At 31.2% G+C, this 20,375-nt stretch overlaps 2 protein-coding genes and 2 pseudogenes across 2 annotated transcripts in view; 2 read left to right on the forward strand and 2 right to left on the reverse strand.

The window, feature by feature from the left end:
• The window catches only part of LOC125818164 (uncharacterized), a 231,733-nt gene that overhangs the window by 94,243 nt on the left and 117,115 nt on the right, over positions 1 to 20,375 (reverse strand). The gene's annotated exons all lie outside the window — the stretch shown is intronic.
• The window catches only part of LOC125818150 (histone deacetylase HDT2), a 104,065-nt gene that overhangs the window by 29,729 nt on the left and 53,961 nt on the right, over positions 1 to 20,375 (forward strand). The gene's annotated exons all lie outside the window — the stretch shown is intronic.
• LOC125818355 (replication protein A 70 kDa DNA-binding subunit B-like) lies at positions 8,720 to 11,465 on the reverse strand (annotated as a pseudogene).
• On the forward strand, positions 11,784 to 14,544 carry LOC125818356 (replication protein A 70 kDa DNA-binding subunit B-like; annotated as a pseudogene).

A 20,375-nucleotide genomic window follows, 5' to 3' on the forward strand; every position in this document is an offset into this window, starting at 1 on the left:
TACAAAGAGAAAAGAAGGTATTAACGTGATCATAAACGTATCCTTTAACTTGGTTTTAGTTGATATTTTTGCTTAACGACTTTGAGTGTGTACAATTAGATATTTAAACTTATATAAAATTATGTAGATGCATGCGTTCTACATGTCAATTCATGTGACATACGTTCAAACTGAATTGTATTATGTTGTATAGAACGCATATTGAATACGTAATTTTCTAGATTAATAGAGTTAATCTATAGTATCATACCCTGTCTACATTCAATGAATTTAGTTCTAATGCACTACCAAAATCCAATTTATCTACTTTTAGGTTAAAAATAAAAATAGAGCACTAAGTTTCTATTATATGTTGTGCAAGAAAAGATTGAATCACATAGATTTATTTATCGCATCCTTATAATGGAATCTTATAATCGATCTTTTTTAAAATTATGTGTATAACGAAAGCTTAATGTATCATGTTATTTTATTTATTATGTTTACTTTAAAATCTAATATATTGAATCTTAAAAGTAACATTATAATAATTGGAGAAGTTAACCAATAAAATTGAAAATGAGTGATAGCACAATTTCAGAGACTTCCATAAAAGTCAAACTCATTCTAAAGTTAATATCTACATCAAGTCACCAACATATACACGAACAAATTCTGAATTTAAATTTTATAAATTCAATTATTATGATTTGTAGAGTTGAATTCTTTATATTCTTAAATTTATGTCTTCAATACTTGAGATTCTACGTTAAAAATACTAGGTTCAGATGAATCAATTATACAAGCAGAGTGGATCCAACTTTATGGGATTCACTCAAACTAAATATTTTCAATGCAAAACATAAATTTGTTAGTAAGAATTTATTAAAATTACAACAAATAATAAAAATGAACAATAATATAATAAATTTAATCCTTCGAAACTTTAATAATTAAACACATAATTTTAATTTTAAAATCTGACTCTGCATATACAAATCATCTTATAGAACGTTGAGATATTTATATTGATATTTATTTATTCCTTTTATTCCATGCTTTTTCTAAATTATAAATTTATGGCTCTAATTAAAGACACCTATACAAAGACATATCTATTTCTCATTTTTCAATACTGACATTTATCGTCAATATTTGAAGAAAATATCAACTTAAAATTGACATGTAGAGATATCATACGTAGAATATCAAGAAAAGAGTGATATAAACATTTTTTTATATATAAAATCTCGAGTTAAACGTTTCAATTCGAGTCCAAAAAATAAAATTGTCTTTGACAAAAAGCATTGTATCAAATTACGTCTCAAAAATGAACTTATCTTTTTATAACCATAGTAACTTCGCAATACACTGTTGAATTAATCATTAATGTATAGTAAGATATTTCCTTTATTATGATTTATTTTTGTTATGATAAAGATGTATTGCGTTACTATTTGATTTCACGTTTGGTGTTCCAAAAACTCTATAAAGTGGGGTACGATGGTATATTGCAAGGCCTATTTGATTTATTTTTTTTATTTTCACAAACTCGATTTTGAGATCTTTTATTAAAAGTGAAAGGATTTCGACTCTCAAACTATCCCATTATATTTTACTAGACACAAGTGGTCGTGCTAGCACGGGTCCAATATCTGTTATTTTTTTTAATCTCACTTTATGTGATATAGATAAAATTTAAAGAGTCAATTAAATTTTAAATATAATTTTAAAAAACTTTAAGTTGTTAATTATGGTAATTTATAGTACTTTTTACATTATTTTATGTTACTTCCTTTGTCCCAATATATGTAGCACAAATAGAATTTCAAGAGTCAATATGTTGTTAATAATTGAGATTTACAATATTTTTTACTTAGTTTCCAAATTAAATAATACATGTTACCTCTTTTGTCCCATTTTGTGACATAGAAAGATTAATTTTATGAATCAATCGAATTTTTTATATGTTTTTTTAAAAAAATATTTTAAGTTGTCAATTATCATAATTTATATTTTTTATGCAATTTTTAAACATATATATAAAAAAATAAAAAATACGACAAATAAATTAAAACGGAGAAAAAAAAGGAAATTGTATATGTAAGTGTGAAACCACATAGGTAAAAGCAGGCATGTTAACTGTCATGTGTGTGGTTATCCACACTTATTACCCTTATTTAGAAGAGGAAGTTGTGAAGGACCAACACAACTTCAAAAAGTTGTTCCAAATGTAATTGAAGTTGTACTATATTAGGCCCCACTTTATTCAACAACTATTCTACTACCATTGACAAATGTGGGCTCCATTTCATTGTTAATTGAATCACTGTTTATGCTCTTTTCCTATAAACACGTGTTCTACCTCGATCCACGTATATCATATTAACTATCTCTACAATTTTACTTTACTCTTTTGCTGCTTTGACTGACATTTCTCATGTTCATTTTGTCTGCAATTTTACTCTCCTCTTCCTTACTTTTGCTCCATCTTTCTTCATCATTTTGTTAAATTTCTTGCGCCTAATTTCAGATAAGAGTTTTTACAACTCTAGAAGCATTCAACATCTCCCCAGCATCATTAAATTTAGGGGATTTCTGCCGGATGAACAAGGGCACTTTTAGAGATCTGTATGTTTGCTGTCTATCGAGTTTAGCTCTTTCATTGTTTCCATCGATTTCTCCTCAACAGTTGCTCTAATCCTTAGTTACAGTAAGTTTTGCTTCCCCTTCTTCCCCAATTTTTCGGTAATGTCTCCAACTCTTCAAAATAACCTATATTGGTAGTTTTTTTCATTATTCTTTCGATTCTTACGTTTTCTGTGGATTCTTAGGTTGAGTATCATAAACTGTATGTTATTTTCCTATATGCATGTTTGAAAATGTAAATAAATATGTATATAACTTTGATTCAGGTATAGTGTATTCAAATTCAAAGGCATCAGATTTTGAATTTTGTGTTATTTGATGAACAACACTCCAAAATATCGTTTGGTTGTCCGATTTGTAGCCTAATACTTTTGTTTCTGTAAAATATTATGTACATGGTATGGTTTCCTCTTGGGATTTTGTTTATTCATTTGACATGTATCGTTCCTTTTAATAGTACATAGACGGTTCATGAAATTGTCATAGTGAACTTGTGTCACATGATTGATAGTGGCAATTGGGATCACCATGAATCTATGTTGTGGGTCTGGTCGATCTGTAATATTGAAATTATGGGCATCAGACTGTTCTATTATTTCTGCTGAGTTTCTGTTTGATTTTTTCCATCTTTTGTGTTTGTGTTAAATTGAGTAATATTGCACATGTAGAGTTATTTCTCTCTATTTCTTGCTCTCATCCTTTGTAGGTCATGTGAATATAGTTCATTGTGGTATGAACTGAACTTTAGTCTATGAAATAAGTGTTTTTTCTTTTTTTTCGTATGAACTGAACTTTAGTCTCTCAAATAGGTATATCCATCTTCTTTTGTTTCAATACTGTGTTTTAGTCCAAAAACAGAGAAACACCAAATACAGTTAAGGTAACAATCTTTTTTAACTTAAATTTGAACAACTTATTGCTTTGTTTGTGTCATTAAATGTACACCGTATGTCTGGTTATTGCTTTGTTTCAGCTTTTCCTTGGGTGCATATTTGATTGTGTGTTGTTTCCTCTTCTTTCTCTTTCATCGTTTCTTTGTTTTACCCATTTCATTGTCATGGGATTCAAATAGCACCTCTTAATTTTCTTCTTATTTAGAATATTTTGCAGCAGAGGTTGCATTAAATTTTCATATGTTCACAGGTGTTAAGTTATGTCTGTTGCAACCTGTTAAATCCAATTCTGTTTTTCTTAATGTACTTTGTTACTGCTCTTTTTTTTTTAATAAAAAGATTGTCTATGTTTTGGTCAAGGTCATTAGGAATTTGTTTAATTGCTAGACATGAGTGACTTTATGGATTCCACTGGTGACATTTACTTTTCTTGCTATAAACAGGAGGCACAATGGATATTTTATCTTTCCATTTCTTCTGTTCTTCTGACAGTTGCTGCTCCATGTATTAGTTATGGTTTCAAGTAAATGAATTGTGCCAGCCATTTGCTAATTCAGTTTTCTCTTAGACTATTTTAAAAAAAGTAAATTTGGAATTAAAGAAAGCATCTCTCTGTTTAAGGCAACAGTTAAAAGTCACAACTAATACATTCAAATTTTAAGGCAATTGTCTAAGGTCCTAATTACACTGGGTCTTTGGTGGAAATCCTATATAAATTGGAGGCTCAATCTAACGCCATCATTTCATGCAAATTATATGTGGTGCCTGAACAACTGAATTACTTTTCTAAATATTTTTATTTGTAGTTTACTATGTTGGTATGTGTAAGTGCGATATTTATGATTGAAATTCCTTTCTTCCTAAACGCACCAAAAAGATACATGATGGAATCATGTGTTAGGTCTTCTTGATGGGGCTATCAACTTCTCTAAGACTCCAATTTCCCATTGTTTCTTTGACACTCGCGGGGGGGGGGGGAATCCACTTGATGCCAACACTGAACATATTCCAACCATTGGACAGTGCAGAAAAAACAATTCACTAAATCAAGTCTATTGAGGCACATGAAACATTTGTTTGCTAGCTGAAGGTTCCTTCTGTTTAGATTGTCGAGGGTTAGGATAGCATTTATCACATAATTTAAATTATTACTTGGTTCAATTATGTCTTACCCAAAATATTGTTGAAGTAAATGCTTTGGCAATGCATTAGTTGATGCCAAGGAAGGGATATAAGTTTCTTCTTAACTAAAAGACTGTTAAAATGTGACTAGAGATAATGAAAGACTTTTATTTTATTCTCAACTTCTTAAGAGTGACAAATAAAGTTGTTGATAAACTGAAAAATGTCTCAAATGTATTTGAGTTTAAAGCTTTACTTAGATATTCTCCTATTTGTTTTCTGCCTATATCTGCATTATCACATATTCTTATGGTTAACAAAAAGAAGACAAATCCATATTTGATTGTATAAAGAATAAGAAAAAATTTAACCTCAATTTCTCTAAGGATATTGTGGTTTAAACATAGAGTTATCATTTTATGTCTATGTAGTAATGAAGAATTTAAGGGCTAAAATTCATGCAGGAAGCATTATGTTGAACCACAAGAGCGGTGAAACAACTTCTACTATCATATCGTCATTGGCTAAGAGATGTATTCGAGCTATATGATACATGGGTTACCAACGATTAGTGATTTCACAAAGGCCCAAGCACTTGTAGTGTGTTGTCATTGTATATCACATACATGGCGTGTTCCTCAAACATAAAAGGTATCTTTGGCATAAGACAAGACATTTTTTTGGTTGATTATACAATTCAATTGTCTATTTTTTCCCTATATTTTACGTTGGACGACATTACAATTTAGTTTCTTTACATGCACTATATTATGAAAAAATAGCATACTAGCAGTAATGAGGAATTAAGGTGTCAAATTGATGCAGAGGGCATTACTTTAAACCCAACTGAGGTTAATTCTGTTTTTTAGTTGTGTACTTTTTATCTTTTCTAAAATTTGTTACATTATACTTGAGAAAAAAATAGTGTACTAACAGTAATGAGGAATTTAAGATTTAAAATTGGTGTAGAGAACATTATTCTGAAGCAGCAAAGTAAATAACTTCGCCTAGCATGTCGTCATTAACTAAGAAGTATATTTGAGTTGTATGATATATGATTTATGAATGATAATTGATTTAACAAAAGTTTAATAGGACTTGGAGTGCACTGCCACTATGTCTTTCAAGTTTCAACTAATGAGCTTGAATGGATTTCTGTTTTTCATGTGTAGACTGGTGCATTTATGCAGATTCTTACATTGAGTTTTTTATTTAAGAAGTTCTTGGCAAGTATGTTTCTTTTATAAGGTTTCAAAACAGTTTTTCTTTGCTACGATAGAAGATAATGTGTATAGTGTGGACAAAAAAGAAAGTTATGCAAATAGAGTGGATAACACTTTATTGTTTGCAATATATGTAGAAGTTGTCCCAGTGAATGCATTGATGCTGAGAGAAACTCATTTAATGAGTACTTTGCAGAAAATACAATTAAAGCAATAGTTTAATTAAAAAAGCACTAAAAGATAAGTAATTTCAATATGTCTCTTGCGTCGACACTCCTCGCCAATCTAACATGATATTTTTTTTTTACTCTCAAGTAATATGGAGATAGGCAAGCACGGGCCCAATAGTCAAAATATTATGTTTGTTAAAATATTAATATTAATGAATCAAGGGTGATGACTTTTGCAGAAGATGGATAATATCATATATTATATACTATTAGATATATTGAGAATGTGTACAACAGACATCAGTATGATGTTCACCTGCAAAAGAGGAAATGAGAATTTTAGAAAGAACAAAACATGATCAGTTAAAGGCGGAAGGCAGGGGGGGGGGGGGCTAATGGCTAATCCCCCAAAATGAGCAAGACCTTGAAGGTAAATTTATATGCCCATTAGGTATCAAATAGAAAGAAATTCAACGAATGACGATAAAAGTGATAGATTCCCTGTTGAATATGAAATGAATGATAACATTGAAGGAAGTAAAATGTAGTGGGTTATAAATTGTTGCAGTAGTATACTTCTTCGATTTCAAAAGACTTGAAGAACTTACTGATGACAATAGCAGATGGATAATATTACACATATTATATATATTATTAGATATATTTACAATATGTACAACAGACATCAGTATGATGCCGATTTGAACGATCTGCAAATACTAACTAATGTAATACATACAGTCAAAATATGTCATTGTTTATCATATGTAGAGGACATCGGAGTTCGCTTCTTAGCAGCGAATCTTCTTCATTCAAAAACCCATAGTATAGGGAGACTGATTCATTTTATTCTCCCTATTAAGCAAAAGTGGAAAAATGAAGCGAGGAAGTTCCTGTAATTAGAGAATTTAAAGTCTATTAGAAAGTGAAAGTATGGCAACACATAGCAAAACATTTTAACTATTAACATCCAAAGTGGCACATTTTTAGTACAGAAACTGCAAAAGAGCAAATGGAAATTTCAGAAAGAACAATAGATGGTGAGTTAGCGGGGGGGGGGGGGGGGTAATCACCCAAAATGAGCAACTGTTTGAAGGTAAATTTATATGGCCATGAGGTATCAAAGAGAAAGAAATTGAAGGAATTTTCTGTAAAGTAAAAGGTTGTTACATCCAATTATTAAGCAAGGAAGAGCAAATGAAAGTAGAACAGGGTCATTATGAAAAAGCAAAAATTTAAAAAGATACCATGAAATGAAGAAAATTAGAGAACATAGAAACAAAAGCTAAACTCGATTAGAAACATGCAAGTAGAAAAATCCACAATAAACTCACCTCTATTAAGAATATATGCAAGTAGAAAATTGATTGGCAAGAGAAAATTAAACATTAAGCTAATCTCCGTTAGGAACATGCAAGTAGAAAATTTCATAATAAACTAAGAAAAAATTAGTAGAATTGAGGTCCAATAATGTTTGAGAGTATAGATGCTCCATAAGTGTATTGAATTATTGGTATGATAATAATTCAGAATTTATTTCCATAAAAATAAAAGACATTTGAATGCCTAATAACATGACAAAGACACAGAACTGACTGGCCAAAAGAGATGGTGCTAACTCTGAAGTAATGATGCTGCTCAATTGTTTTAACTAAAAGAAGCTAATTCAAAAGTAATAATCAAAATAGCATATTTGCACGCCACAGAGATGTTAAGAACGAAATTGTGAAATTTGAAAGCAGATAAGAGCAAATGCAAAAGATTGTGAGAGGTCTTTGCAATTATAACTTTGAAGGAAGACAAATGTAGTGCGTTGTAAATTCTTGCAGTAGTATAGTTGGTGGGTTTCAAACTATGTTTCCTCTAACTGAAAAGGACATACATTAACCATAAACAATCAGTAGAAATACCCAATTAATTTGAAATTTAGAGAAAACATCTATGAAAATATGTGTAGTTCAGTGGCTATCTTATTTTGACTTCACTAATGAATTTGTTTGGACAACTATTGAGGCAAATGAAAGCAAAGACATATAAAAGCTCTGAATATCGAACATCTAAGGATACAACATATGTGACAAATCAGAATATGTTTACGTCTACAACGAAATAAAGAGAGATGTAAAAGCAAATCTATCTACAATGGTAAAAGAAAATGCAGATCAAACAGGAGAAAAGTAGAGCTCAAAGTTGTACCGAAATTTTACATTAAAAAGATCTTCATATACCAGAAATAATTTGGATCTAGAATTTTAAAAAATCGAACAAATTAAAATCAGTGAAAGCACCAGAGGAATGTACTAAGAAAGAAGAAAAAAAAAAGCTCTAGGCAAGACAAATTAGGAATCGGAGAAAGAGCAAATGATGGAGCAAGCATGTAAATTGACCTTAAATCATCAAGAAATACTTGGGCAGGGCATCGCAAACAAATAAAAATCTTGAGGAAACCTTAGTACTACCTTTAGTACAATAAAAGATGCAGTGTTTGTCCTTTTTAACTCCAAAAGGGTCACATTACTGTACAATTAGTACTACCTTTAGTACAATTAAATGATTCTACCTTTACTTTTTAAAACGGTGTTGTTTTTTTTTACCAGAACTTTTTGAAATACTCCTAAATAAGTGGAATTGATAATCATTGTGACTTATAGTTTGGTGTGAAAGTGAGATGTAAACTGACCTTTTACACTTTTTTGGTTGGTGTGGGTGGTTCAAATTTTGGCGTTGCATTTGAAGAACTAGCTGCAATAGTTGTTGCTATCCCATCCACCTTACTTATTTTCAAAGGCCTTATCTTTTTAAAATTCCTATCAGTAGTGCTCCGTGGAGTATGTTCCTTTTCCATGTAGGAAAGAATGGACAAAGTTGCATGCGTGCTATTTGAGCTGCCCCAAGATGACTTCCTTAGCTCAATTTGGAATACTTTGTTTGACAACATCTGATGGACATTATCAAGAGACAATGATTGCCGCTGTAAATGTAAAAAGTTACAACAAACACTTTAGAACTAAGCATATGTGGTAAACTGTTTCTGCTGAAGACATATGGTATTGTGAGAATACATGTGTACAAGTTGCCAGCGGGAATGAGCGATCACCATAGTGCAAGTTATGTCAAATATGTCTTCCGCTGTCATAGAGAGTAATTTTTCTTCAAATTCAGCAGAGATAGATGCTGTGGTTGTAGCAGTACCATCAATAAGATCAATTTGAAAGATACACCTGAAATGATGGCAAGTTTGAAATTTGTGCACAATATACGCTATATTTTGTAGAAAGTGTAATTTACAAGTCAAAAGTATAATACCGAGGCACTAATGCTGTTTTCCGATTGCATTTTGGACATTCAAAATCCTTTCTATCCTTTGTGCGCTTCTTCTGTTTGCATCCTGAGCATTCAAGCACACAGAAATCTTGGAATTCATCTAATATGGCCATTTCTGCTTCAACATAGAACACTCCCATTTGTCGAAAAATAGGATATGAATAATACGTGTTAAATTACTCATGAGTAAATATAATTTGTTTTTATTATTTAGGCAAAGGTAGAGAATGACAAAATTAGTAAGTATACTCTCAAATGAGCAGCTTCAAGTATGACTTACAGAAGGTGCTGATGAGATTTCTGCAACAGAGATAAGTTGTTTGCCAGTAAGAGTGACTATTATGGGAGTGACAGATGAGCTTGTTGAGGTTTTGTCTAACGCACGACTTAACAACATTGTTTTGTTTTCTTTTGCCCTATTGTTACAATACATAATATGTTGAGTAGGTTCTTTACATGCAAAATAAAGCTAGAGAATAATGTTAAATGTGAGTACCAGTTGATGAGTTTTACTGCTTGTGGGTAATTAGGATTCACACGTACTGTGGAATTGAACCTAGTCTGCAGTGACAACCCTGTATAACACATAGCTTGTATAATGTTTTGTTATTATCTAAAATTATCTTGGTAAAAAGTTCAGTGCATATGTACCTTGAAAAGTAGAGATTCCTATACTCCTTCCGAAGATTACAATCAGATCTGCCTCTGTTGCCATTTTAGAGGCAATTTCATGTCCTTCTCTTTCTCTGAAATCCTCTCATAGAGTGAGGAGAAACTGGTTTTTGCTGAGAGCGTGAGAACATAAGGAGAGAAGAGTAAGTACCATGATAACACTCAGACCATAATTGATGATGCAAGCAAACAACTGGAAAAAATGGTTAGTGATTCAAAATATTTGCAGAAAATGGGAAAATAGAAGGTGAAATCTTATACTGACTGATTGTCACAAAGGTTAATTTCTCGACACCTATGATGACTGCGACCTGCGTATTTTTGAGGACCACAACGAAGAACGATTGCCAGTATATCTGCATATATAATACATAATGACCAACTTTCCAAGACGACATTGCATTATCCTAAGAGAGTGCGTTAAGCTATCCACAAAGACAACACATATAAACAACCTATAAAAATACTGAGGTTGCTCTATAATAATCAAATTACAAAACCACAATGATTAATGGGTATACAGTATCCTAGATGATCAAGTTAAACTATCAACAAATATAATAAAAATCCTGAGATTGTTCTAAATAATCAAATTTCAAAATCACATAGATTGACAACATCACAATACTGTAGAAGATCCCATTAAGATATTTACTAAGACAAAAAAAAAAAGCAAGATTGCTCTAAACTAATCAAATTTCAAAATCAGAAAAAGCATGAAACTACAATATGTTAGATGTGACGTTAAACAATATAGAAAGAGAATACAGGAAAATAAAAAACTCTCTTCACTGAGAAAGTGTTGATAATAAGACTGAGAAACTAATTAACCTCAGCCTGGAAAGCAAACGTCTCTCTGTCCGACATTTTTTGTGTCAAAGTTACAATCTCTAATAAAACAGAAGAAGAAATATAAAAAATCGAAGATTGAGCAAGTTAGCAGTCATATATGTTGCAAAACATTTACTTAAAAAGAATACTGTATAATATATTTTAGCCTGATAATAGCTATTAGGATAGATATACCAATTTCAGCAGCAGAATCAACCATCAGATGATGAATGCGGTCAAAGGTTGTGATATTCAGCTTGGTTGGCGGTGGAAGTGATTTTTCAAGTTCATTAGATGGTTGATATGTTCAATTACTGTTTCTTTGTCAAGAATCCAGTGAAATTTATGTATTGGCTTGCCGTATGAAGTTGGCGAGAGTTTGACTCTTGCGGTAGAGATGAGGTAGGTATTGATAAGTTTAAGCTTATCTGCATACTACTTAATTTCATCAGTATACATAACTGCCTTAATCTGGCATTCCTGAAAGTAAGAGTTATACAAAATTGAGATTAACTAAGTTGAGAATAACTGTAGCTGCTTACGAACGGGCAAATGTAGGAAAAATGTTCAGATAAGGTAAAAAGAAAAAGAGCAATATTCATAAGAGCTCATTATTATATTTTATCTTATGAATATTGAGCTCATTATATGTTATCTTATTATATTTTATCATAATTATATTTTATGAATATTGAGCTCATTATTATATTTTATCTTATGAATATTGAGCTCATTATATTTTATCTTATTATATTTTATGAATATTGAGCTCATTATTATATTTTATCTTATGAATATTGAGCTCATTATATTTTATCATAATTATATTTTATGAATATTGAGTTCATTATTATATTTTATCTTATGAATATTGAGCTCATTATATTTTATCTTATTATATTTTATCAAAATGAGCTCTTATGAATATTGCTCTTTTTCTTTTTACCTTATCTGAACATTTTTCCTACATTTGCCCGTTCGTAAGCAGCTACAGTTATTCTCAACTTAGTTAATCTCAACTTTGTATAACTCTTACTTTCAGGAATGCCAGATTAAGGCAGTTATGTATACTGATGAAATTAAGCAGTATGCAGATAAGCTTAAACTTATCAATACCTACCTCATCTCTACCGCAAGAGTCAAACTCTCGCCAACTTCATACGGCAAGCCAATACATAAATTTCACTGGATTCTTGACAAAGAAACAGTAATTGAACATATCAACCATCTAATGAACTTGAAAAACCACTTCCACCGCCAACCAAGCTGAATATCACAACCTTTGACCGCATTCCTCATCTGATGGTTGATTCTGCTGCTGAAATTGGTATATCTATCCTAATAGCTATTATCAGGCTAAAATATATTATACAGTATTCTTTTTAAGTAAATGTTTTGCAACATATATGACTGCTATGTTAATTTCTGTTTATGACTGCTAACTTGCTCAATCTTCGATTCTTTATATTTCTTCTTCTGTTTTATTAGAGATTGTAACTTTGACACAAAAAATGTCGGACAGAGAGACGTTTGCTTTCTAGGCTGAGGTTAATTAGTTTCTCAGTCTTATTATCAACACTTTCTCAGTGAAGAGAGTTTTTTATTTTCCTGTATTCTCTTTCTATATTGTTTAACGTCACATCTAACATATTGTTTTTTCTGATTTTGAAATTTGATTAGTTTAGAGCAATCTTGCTTTTTTTTTTTGTCTTAGTAAATATCTTAATGGGATCTTCTACAGTATTGTGATGTTGTCAATCTATGTGATTTTGAAATTTGATTATTTAGAGCAATCTCAGGATTTTTATTATTTTTGTTGATAGTTTAACTTGATCATCTAGGATACTATATACCCATTAATCGTTGTGGTTTTGTAATTTGATTATTATAGAGCAACCTCAGTGTTTTTATAGGTTGTTTATATGTGTAGTCTTTGTGGATAGCTTAACGTGCTCTCTTAGGATAATACACTGTCGTCTTGGAAAGTTGGTCATTATGTATTATATATGCAGATATACTGGCAATCGTTCTTCGTTGTGGTCCTCAAAAATACGCAGGTCGCAGTCATCATAGGTGTCGAGAAATTAACCTTTGTGACAATCAGTCAGTATAAGATTTCACCTTCTATTTTCCCATTTTCTGCAAATATTTTGAATCACTAACCACTTTTTCCAGTTGTTTGCTTGCATCATCAATTATGGTCTGAGCGTTATCATGGTACTTACTCTTCTCTCCTTATGTTCTCACGCTCTCAGCAAAAACCAGTTTCTTCTCACTCTATGGGAGGATTTCGGAGAAATAGAAGGACATGAAATTGCCTCTAAAATGGCAACAGAGGCAGATCTGATTGTAATCTTCGGAAGGAGTATAGGAATCTCTACTTTTCAAGGTACATATGCACTGAACTTTTTACCAAGATAATTTTAGATAATAACAAAACATTATACAAGCTATGTGTTATACAGGGTTGTCACTGCAGACTAGGTTCAATTCCACAGTACGTGTGAATCCTAATTACCCACAAGCAGTAAAACTCATCAACTGGTACTCACATTTAACATTATTCTCTAGCTTTATTTTGCATGTAAAGAACCTACTCAACATATTATGTATTGTAACAATAGGGCAAAAGAAAACAAAACAATGTTGTTAAGTCGTGCGTTAGACAAAACCTCAACAAGCTCATCTGTCACTCCCATAATAGTCACTCTTACTGGCCAACAACTTATCTCTGTTGCAGAAATCTCATCAGCACCTTCTGTAAGTCATACTTGAAGCTGCTCATTTGAGAGTATGCTTACTAATTTTGTCATTCTCTACCTTTGCCTAAATAATAAAAACAAATTATATTTACTCATGAGTAATTTAACACGTATTATGCATATCCTAATTTTCGACAGATGGGAGTGTTCTATGTTGAAGCAGAAATGGCCATATTAGATGAATTCCAAGATTTCTGTGTGCTTGAATGCTCAGGATGCAAACAGAAGAAGCGCACAAAGGATAGAAAAGATTTTGAATGTCCAAAATGCAATCGGAAAACAACATTAGTGCCTCGGTATTATACTTTTGACTTGTAAATTACACTTTCTACAAAATATAGCGTATATTGTGCACAAATTTCAAACTTGCCATCATTTCAGGTGTATCTTTCAAATTGATCTTATTGATGGTACTGCTACAACCACATCATCTATCTCTGCTGAATTTGGAGAAAAATTACTCTTTATGACAGCGGAAGACATATTTGACATAACTTGCACTAAGGTGATCGTTCATTCCCGCTGGCAACTTGTACACATGTATTCTCACAATACCATATGTCTTCAGCAGAAACAGTTTACCACATATGCTTAGTTCTAAAGTGTTTGTTGTAACTTTTTACATTTACAGCGACAATCATTGTCTCTTGATAATGTCCATCAGATGTTGTCAAACAAAGTATTCCAAATTGAGCTAAGGAAGTCATCTTGGGGCAGCTCAAATAGCACGCATGCAACTTTGTCCATTCTTTCCTACATGGAAAAGGAACATACTCCACGAAGCACTACTGATAGGAATTCTAAAAAGATAAGGCCTTTGGAAATAAGTGAGGTGGATGGGATAGCAACAACTACTGCAGCTGGTTCTTCAAATGCAACGCCAAAATTTGAACCACCCACACCAACCAAAAAAGTGTAAAAGGTCAGTCTACATCTCACTTTCACACCAAACTATAAGTCACAATGATTATCAATTCCACTTATTTAGGAGTATTTCAAAAAGTTCTGGTAAAAAAAAACAACACCGTTTTAAAAAGTAAAGGTAGAATCATTTAATTGTACTAAAGGTAGTACTAATTGTACAGTAATTTGACCCTTTTGGAGTTAAAAAGGACAAACACTGCATCTTTAAATTGTACTAAAGGTAGTACTAAGGTTTCCTCAAGATTTTTGTTTGTTTGCGATGCCCTGCCCAAGTATTTCTTGATGATTTAAGGTCAATTTACATGCTTGCTCCATCATTTGCTCTTTCTCCGATTCCTAATTTGTCTTGCCTAGAGCTTTTTTTTTTCTTCTTTCTTAGTACATTCCTCTGGTGCTTTCACTGATTTTAATTTGTTCGATTTTTTAAAATTCTAGATCCAAATTATTTCTGGTATATGAAGATCTTTTTAATGTAAAATTTCGGTACAACTTTGAGCTCTACTTTTCTCCTGTTTGATCTGCATTTTCTTTTACCATTGTAGATAGATTTGCTTTTACATCTCTCTTTATTTCGTTGTAGACGTAAACATATTCTGATTTGTCACATATGTTGTATCCTTAGATGTTCGATATTCAGAGCTTTTATATGTCTTTGCTTTCATTTGCCTCAATAGTTGTCCAAACAAATTCATTAGTGAAGTCAAAATAAGATAGCCACTGAACTACACATATTTTCATAGATGTTTTCTCTAAATTTCAAATTAATTGGGTATTTCTACTGATTGTTTATGGTTAATGTATGTTCTTTTCAGTTAGAGGAAACATAGTTTGAAACCCACCAACTATACTACTGCAAGAATTTACAACACACTACATTTGTCTTCCTTCAAAGTTATAATTGCAAAGACTTCTCACAATCTTTTGCATTTGCTCTTATCTGCTTTCAAATTTCACAATTTCGTTCTTAACATCTCTGTGGCGTGCAAATATGCTATTTTGATTATTACTTTTGAATTACCTTCTTTTAGTTAAAACAATTGAGCAGCATCATTACTTCAGAGTTAGCACCATCTCTTTTGGCCAGTCAGTTCTGTGTCTTTGTCATGTTATTAGGCATTCAAATGTCTTTTATTTTTATGGAAATAAATTCTGAATTATTATCATACCAATAATTCAATACACTTATGGAGCATCTATACTCTCAAACATTGTTGGACCTCAATTCTACTAATTTTTTCTTAGTTTATTATGAAATTTTCTACTTGCATGTTCCTAACGGAGATTAGCTTAATGTTTAATTTTCTCTTGCCAATCAATTTTCTACTTGCATATATTCTTAATAGAGGTGAGTTTATTGTGGATTTTTCTACTTGCATGTTTCTAATCGAGTTTAGCTTTTGTTTCTATGTTCTCTAATTTTCTTCATTTCATGGTATCTTTTTAAATTTTTGCTTTTTCATAATGACCCTGTTCTACTTTCATTTGCTCTTCCTTGCTTAATAATTGGATGTAACAACCTTTTACTTTACAGAAAATTCCTTCAATTTCTTTCTCTTTGATACCTCATGGCCATATAAATTTACCTTCAAACAGTTGCTCATTTTGGGTGATTACCCCCCCCCCCCCCCGCTAACTCACCATCTATTGTTCTTTCTGAAATTTCCATTTGCTCTTTTGCATTTTCTGTACTAAAGATGTGCCACTTTGGATGTTAATAGTTAAAATGTTTTGCTATGTGTTGCCATACTTTCACTTTCTAATAGACTTTAAATTCTCTAATTACAGGAACTTTCTCGCTTCATTTTTCCACTTTTGCTTAATAGGGAGAATAAAATGAATCAGTCTCCCTATACTATGGGTTTTTGAATGAAGAAGATTCGCTGCTAAGAAGCGAACTCCGATGTCCTCTACATATGATAAACAATGACATATTTTGACTGTATGTATTACATTAGTTAGTATTTGCAGATCGTTCAAATCGGCATCATATTGATGTCTGTTGTACATATTGTAAATATATCTAATAATATATATAATATGTGTAATATTATCCATCTGCTAATGTCATCAGTAAGTTCTTCAAGTCTTTTGAAATCGAAGAAGTATACTACTGCAACAATTTACAACCTACTACATTTTACTTCCTTCAATGTTATCATTCATTTCATATTCAACAGGGAATCTATCACTTTTATCGTCATTCGTTGAATTTCTTTCTATTTGATACCTAATGGGCATATAAATTTACCTTCAAGGTCTTGCTCATTTTGGGGGATTAGCCATTAGCCCCCCCCCCCCCCCCCCTCCCCGCCTTTAACTGATCATGTATTGTTCTTTCTAAAATTCTCATTTCCTCTTTTGCAGGTGAACATCATACTGATGTCTGTTGTACACATTCTCAATATATCTAATATTATATAATATATGATATTATCCATCTTCTGCAAAAGCCATCACCCTTGATTCATTAATATTAATATTTTAACAAACATAATATTTTGACTATTGGGCCCGTGCTTGCCACGGGCCTTCCCCATCTAGTATTTATATAAGTAGTGGATATTGGTGGTAATCAAATACTACACTACTAATACCTTTACCTACCCTAAAAGATGTGCTTGAAATTATCAAGAGGAGCAATAACAAAGGTCAAAGAGCCACCACAACCAAACCAATTCTTACATGTGGGGTATAGATAGGGTAGAATATACATCGATTTTCCTTTCAAATTTTGTGAGGTAAAGACATTGTTTTCGCTAAACCTTAATTTAAAAGAAAAGTTTTAAAGCAGATTTGCAAAAGAAAAAAAAAAGACGGTAGAAGAGCAAGAGACAAAGCAATGAAGCAACATATAGTAATATGCATTGAAAACTAACAGAATGTATTAATACTGAGAAGAGGAGAGGAGGAGGCTCCCTCTCCCACATAAGGTGCAATACGACTCGGCTATCTATTACACTTTTATCCTCATTTTCGACTATTATATCTTTTTATCTAGAATTATGTTATCAATAAACTGAAGTTGATCAATAACCACTAACTTCAAATGTATTATAATTACAATGGTCTTCCTCTTCTTCTTTTTTTCCAATAAATTTCCTATAGTTGTGCAAACTTTTATTAATTATAAGATAAATTATTAATTAACACCATTTTATCATCATCATTAGGAGAGAAAAGGAACAAAGACAGCTCCAATTAAATGCACCACTAAGCTAAGCTTAGATAATTAACTTTCACGCATACAATTTCTTTTGAAAAAAGTCACCGCATGTTGTAATTTTACTTATTTTTTTCAAAATAAAACAATAGTCATTTTTACATTTAAAACCAGTCCTTGAGCAATTTCTTATTTAAAAAAAGTTTCTTCGAAAATGAAACAAAATTCTATAAAAAATAACAATTACACTAAACACATTGAAAATTTAAAAGTATTCCAATAAACATTGAGAAAAATCATCCTATCGCAATATATGGAATCACTCAAATATTAGTTGTAGCGAAGTTATTACTAACTAGTAACTACGAGTGAGAATTTAGTAGGGTTGCATATCGGTCCGTTCGATTCGATTTTATAGTTTATTGATTCGGCTTATTGGTTATCGACTTGTAGACATGCTAAACAGTTGAGAACCATTAAAGTATTGGTTTTTCGGTTATTGATCGTTATTGATTCAGTTATCAGTATATTCATTAAGATTTGACACAAAATATAAATTATTGAAAATCACTTAGAAACATGATGACAAACCAAATAAACCATGCATATGAGTTGATAGATTGCATCTTTCTCAAAAACAACATTAACACATTGTAAAATAACCGTAAGTTTGGGACAGCCAGAAATAAAAATGAAACAACATCCTAAGTCAAGACTTTAAATATCGAATGGTATAAATACAATTTATTAGTTTACTATCAAGTTATCAGTTAACCGGTTAAGAAAAAACTTCAAATCATTAAGAATGGATAACCCGATAATAAGAAAAATCAAAACCATTATCAAAATCGTTAAAACAATAACCCATTATCGATAAACCAATAACTTTTTTTCAATTCAGATTATTGATTTCAATTCGATTTTGAACAACCATAGAATTTAGCAACTTATGTAATAACTTTATGGGGATTTACTTGAATTGCAAGAGAGAAATGATGGGTTAGTATTAACTTTGAGCAAGAATAGGAAACACTTTTACTCCTTTACCTTTCTCTTTCTTTTCCCCTTTTTTAAGTTACTCACCTAAAAATAATAGTAGTAATTTTACTCATCTATATACACTACGATGTGTGATGGAATTATTAGAATTTCATTATTCTTAATTAGAGATTCAATTAATTTTTATATAAGATATGATATATGAATATAGTATGAGTATAAATGAAAGTGAAATTTCATGTAGTCGATTTTGTCGAATTTGAATTCATCAATAATTTTTCCATAGAAAACACTTTACATCACTTACCTTAAGTTTTGTCAAGATTGCTCGCTCAATGAAAGAGCCTTTTACAAGCGATATTTGCCTTCTTCAGTCATACAATATTGTTAAGAGCCTTTTATAAGCGGTATTTGCCTTCTTCAGTCATGCGATATTATTGGACCATTTATACATTCCAAGATTTTCCACTCCCAACCACACTTCTTTTTAGGTATTTTACTGCGAAAAGAAGATAGAAATAAGAAATTATATTTTTATAGGTACCAAAGATCTAGCTCGTCGCATCGGGCTTGTCTAGTGCGGGTTACCTCTCCTATGTGGTTTGCGAGCTATTGCATAGAAGTGGGGGTTTTACCCTGTGCGCACCCCAAGGGTAGCGGCTGCGGGTTTCCCTTGTCATAAAAAAAAGATCTAGTAAATAAAAAAAAATGTTAAGTAAACTTTATAACGTTATAATAAACTACCATACATGATAGCTATTTTGAATTGGATGAATTATCAGAAGAGGATCATTTATTCATAGCAAAAGTATTTAGTTTTAAACATACTTTTATCTCTACAACTTCTGTCACATCTCATGAAATTCCGTCTGCTAAGCTAGCGCCTTCAACCTTTTGCGTGAAATGTAGCAAAAGAAAAAAAAATCCATAAACCAATCCCAACATCTTCATCCCGTAGAAACTATGAAATCACCCAAAAAACGCCTTCAGCATCCGGGGTTCACCATAACCTTGTAGGATTAATTCTTTCATAGAAATTGTTTGTATCTCATACCTATGAGCTATAGGAATTCCTTTCAACCAAGAGAGTTAATTTTGATATATTATTGAAATGGTTAGCTCTTCTATGATGTCTCGCGAAGATCTTTGATTCAAACCTTCACATAAAGAGGACGATTACACTTTTACTATTCTCTCTGTCCATTTATATTTGTCATGTTGCGCTTTTCAAAAGTCAAGTTGACTAATTTTCAAAGTTAAATTAGATTACATTCATTTAATATTTTAAATTAAAAAATTGGATACTAAAAACTATACTTAAAGTACTATATATTCCAATTTTTTGCATATCAATATGATGAAAAAATACATTGTAAAATGTTAGTCAATGTTATTATCATTTTACTCTAAAAAAAGAAATTATGACAATTAAAAATGGACAGAGATAGTATCTCAAAATATAGTGATGTCTTTTGATCGGATAGGAATGAATAAAAAAATATTTAATCATCCCATATTAAATGTGAAAATTTTGTTTCTTCCCAAACTTTGTACTATTTTATTTAATTTTTTTCTTAAATTTCTATTTCTCAATAATATTCTATGATCAAAATAATCGATAAAATCATGTGAAATAATTTCATAGAAGTTTTTTAGTCTGAATATAT

Source organism: Solanum verrucosum, unplaced genomic scaffold, assembly GCF_900185275.1.
Source record: "Solanum verrucosum unplaced genomic scaffold, falcon-dt-bn FXZP01000253.1, whole genome shotgun sequence".
Lineage (NCBI taxonomy): Eukaryota > Viridiplantae > Streptophyta > Magnoliopsida > Solanales > Solanaceae > Solanum > Solanum verrucosum.